Source organism: Alosa sapidissima, chromosome 5, assembly GCF_018492685.1.
Source record: "Alosa sapidissima isolate fAloSap1 chromosome 5, fAloSap1.pri, whole genome shotgun sequence".
Lineage (NCBI taxonomy): Eukaryota > Metazoa > Chordata > Actinopteri > Clupeiformes > Clupeidae > Alosa > Alosa sapidissima.
In genome coordinates this window covers 29,215,868-29,220,268 of record NC_055961.1, presented here as the reverse complement: position 1 = coordinate 29,220,268, position 4,401 = coordinate 29,215,868, and the positions used below count along the sequence as shown (strand labels likewise).

Sequence of the window (4,401 nt, the reverse complement as noted above, 5' to 3'; positions counted from 1 at the left end):
GCAGGGAGTCGAACACCGGCCGCTCCGGCCGAATGCCAGTGTGTTAACCACTGAACCACGTAGCTGTAGACGAAATCTTGCGTTCCATGTTGGCTATTTATATTCTTCGTCTGAAGCAGTTGTGCTTCACGGTCAAAATGTGATTTTAGCAAAACTGGCCACTAGATGTCACCATAAAGTTACGTGTGTCGGATTGTTTTGAAACCGACACATTCCGGCGCAATTGCTTTGAACGTTTCGTTGTTTCACAAAGCCTCGTTCTGCCCATCCCTAGAGATTTATTGAATAGTAAACAGAAAAGTACTTGTAGGTCCAGAATTCAAAGCAAAGCAAACACACAGGAGATCAGACTAAGGCAATTAAAGAGAGAGCGCAACATCCAACAAAGTCCATAACTTAACTGAATCCACAGAATGCTGACGAGCTGACGAGCTGACGAGCTGACGAGCTGACGAGCTGACGAGCTGACGAGCTGACGAGCTGACGAGGGCGCGAGTCTTTGGCTGGGTCCTTAATGCTGCTTTGACAAGGCCAGGCAAAGTGTGTGTGTGAAGGGAGGCCTGATATAGTGCAGCTGATCAGCTGATTGATCAGCTGCAGGTGTAAGGCTTCAGTAGGCAGGGGAGAGAGAATGAGTGACAGGAGTGTGAGTCTGATGAGTGGGCGTGGCTGGGGAAGTGGCTGGTGCAGAGTGAGGTGCTGCTAAAGAACCTGGCAAAGCTGCGACAATAAGTATATATATACTCTTTCGATCCCGAGGGGGAAATTTGGTCTCTGCATATATCTCAATCTTTAAGAGATCGTTACCTTCACTGTTCATACATAACTGGAGCTAGTTCTTTTCAAGTAATGCATGCACAACACATATGGAACAGGTTGGGGACCCCTGTCTTACGTTATTTGCGTAAGTGCTTCGTCAATGTGTCAGTACAACTCAGTAAATTCATATAGCGCCCTCTAGAGTCACAAATTTCGACAGGTCACAAAATTTGGTGCAACACCGGCTCCGTCCACTCACTCCACATGTATGCGCACAGAGAGAGAGAGAGAGCGCGACAGAGAGAGTTGCAGTGTTCATGCTGTATATAAAAAACACAGAGTGCCCTACAATTTGGCGCAGTGACTGACGGTCACAAGTGAAAACAGAGCAATAGCTTGTAACAAGGGGACTTCCATCTTTGGGATTGTATGTAATATTTTCCACAAATGCCACAACAATGAAGAACCTCACTAAAGCTTATTACTGTTTTCCAGCACTGAACTCTTCATGCACAAAGGATACCAGGTCACCAATTGGATACTTCATAATGTATATATTATTTTTATCTTTATCTGTATCTACGGTCTTCCTCAATCTCTTGGTGATCATTTCCATCTCTCACTTCAAGCCACTACTCACTCAGACGAACCTGTTCATCCTCTCTCTGGCTGTAGCAGATTTACTAGTTGGCCTGTTCGTTATGCCTGTGGAGAGCATCACATTAATAGAAACATGTTAGTATCTGGGGGACACTTTCTGTTACATTTTTCCCTACATTACATTTGCAGTTGTTATTGTGTCTATGAACAACATAGTTTTGATATCCATTGATATTGTGGTTTGTGATCCTCTGCGGTATACTCTGAGCGTGACACACAGGAAAAGCGCCCTGTGTGTGTGTCTGATCTGGTGTGCTTCTCTGGCGTGTGCCCTCCTGATTTTACACGATCACATCCTTTATCCCGATCCACATAGAACATGCCAGTGTCTATTTATTATTCACCTGCCATGGATTGTGTTTGATCTTCTTGTCTCATTTGCCATCACCTGTTCCATTGTGATAGGACTAAATGTGAAAATATTCTGCACAGCCAAACATCAGGCACAGGTGATCAGCTCTTTCAAAGCAAGAGTAAAGGCTGGTCATGCAAACAGAATGATTGAGAAATACAACAGTAAAGCTACAAAAACCATAGGAATACTTGTTTATTTGCTCAGTTATATGTCGTATTATGCTAGCATCCCTTTTCAAGGAAGCTTTACATCTGCATCGCTTGTAGCAAATATTCTTCTATTCTATAAATCTAATTATGTGTAAAGGCAAATATGTATTTATTCACCTTCTGTGACTTTTTTCTAATTTGTGTAAACACACTCTCTTGATTACCCAACATTTCTCTACCTAAGAGACATAAAAGGCTCATCTTATCTTTTTGGAAAACCTTTAATGAACAATATTTCTATTACAGCTAGTATAATTGTAGCATCCGCCACATAAATAGCCATATTGTGATATTAGACAAGTCTTATTTATTGTTGTAAAGCGTAACAGATTTGTTAACTGTTTCTTCATATGGAATAGGCCTAACTCTCTCACTATAAAAGTTGCCTTCTCTTTATAATGTACTGTTTAAAAACCTGGCCAGGTAGTATTGAGCTCTTTAAAATCCGTTTTCTCTCTAACCATCTTTATAGTTCGCTAGCTATCTTGATGACTATGGGCGTAAGTCAGTGATCCAGGGCAAGTATAGTTGAAACAAACGATAGGGTCCAGAACTGTCACTCACCTTTTCACGCTCACTCTCACCCACTTTTCCTGTTCTGGCCCTATGGCTGTGCTCTCGGAAAATCACATGTTTGCTTTTTAAAGGTAAACTATGCAGTATTGGCAATTTCCTTACTGTTTTCTCGGTTTTTGCTTCTTTTTCACTGGCTCTGTCATGACTAATGTCTGAGAAACTACGCTACCTTTTTCTAGCCGGTGCCTGGCGTGTATGTGTATTTGAATGCAGTAAAGCAATTCGTCACACTCGTTATACTTCCTGACACTGAGGCCGTCGGCCCGCCGGCCCACAGTTGCAAGGGTGTTTTTTTCCGCTCACAGGCGCTAGGGGGAAGCGAGACGACCACCATTCAACCCGAAAAAAGTCATATAACCATTCCAATGACTCTGAAGCTGTTAAATGAAGGTAAATTAAGCGAAAAAACTTGCATATTAAACTAAAAAAACCTGCATAGTGTGCCTTTAAACGGGACGCAGGAAGAAAGCCGGGAGGAAGAATGAATGAATGAACAGGGGTAGAAGGCGATCTGCGCTTCTGATAACCTCCTTTTGGTTGATTCACACACTGGATTTATCCTCTTCTTTACGCCTGATAATAAGGAATACATGACTGGTTTTTCCGCGTATCCTGGAGATGATTTCGAGGTGAGATCTGTCCTTTTTCCTTTTTTTGTGCTTGCGGAGTTTCAAAGACTGCCTTGACATACCCTCGGATTTATGGATTATTATTGCCGTGGATTATTTTCATTTTTCGACTGATTGATATTGAAAATACAGAGTTTTTTTCGTTACCTTTTCCGCTCTGTTTAATGGACTGAAACAGCGCTTGTTGCACGTTTTTCTGCCTTTTTTGTTGTGCCGCGTCAGCGGTGTTTGGACAATTATAGACTCTGGCCTATGGGCTTATCTCTCTCTCTCTTTTTCATGTTCTCACCCTCACCAAAGCACTTCAATAAATCTAAGCAGGCTAGAGATATATCTGTGAATGTACGTTTTAATGAACCGATGACGTTAATTTGGTGACAGCTCGAGCTGAGCTTGTTACAGAATATACAAAGGTACAAAGCATGGCACTGGTAAGACTGTGTTATAGCTGACAGGGTTAAATCCAGCTGTCAAACAAAAATCTCAGCACACCACACTCTAAGAAAGAATGTGTTGTTTTCTTGCACATTCAATGTGTAGAAAGCCAAATAACACATGTTGTGTCAATTTCTGCAAATAATGTGTTGCGTGATTTAACTTCTACAACACAAAATATGTGTCAACATCAAGACCAATCACAAAACGCCTACGGCCAAGTTTTTTTTTTTTTCTATCGGCCAAGAAGTTCGTCCAACAACATTTCAACGAAATCATCTCAAGATGAGCAACGCTGGTACAGCAGGGAATTCTACACGGTTGAAAGGACCAATCAAATGGACAGGTAAGTGGATGATTTGTGAGTTTATGTTTCAATTATAGACATAAGTGGTTAAAAAGTGCTCAATAAGCCATAAATTAGGCTTAACCCGACCTCTCACAGGTGACTTTACCTCAGCGTCCCCCCAACACAATGATTGATATTCGCGGTCACACCAAGGCGAATTACTGCTAGACCAGCTAGTTATTTATGCTAAATGAGCTAAGCAGGGGGTGTAGGCTTGAAGATCAAGTCTTTGGTTAACGTTTAGCGTCGAAATGCCGTCAGCCGTCTGAAAACTGCAACACTGAAGTGACTAAATGCTAATGTACGTTCTCTTTCAGTCGAACTACTCGGCGTTAACCAATGGGAATACATTCCACGATCACGTGATTGCACTGAAGTCCTCTTACAGGTCCTGCTAAGGTTCTGTTGGCGCGAAAACGACTCGGCTAT

The 4,401-nt window shown here is 42.1% G+C and overlaps 1 pseudogene; it reads left to right on the top strand.

Annotated features, from left to right (window-relative positions):
* The first annotated feature begins 1,217 nt into the window (after nucleotides 1–1,217).
* LOC121709776 lies at nucleotides 1,218–2,078 on the top strand (annotated as a pseudogene).
* Nucleotides 2,079–4,401: the final 2,323 nt, after the last annotated feature.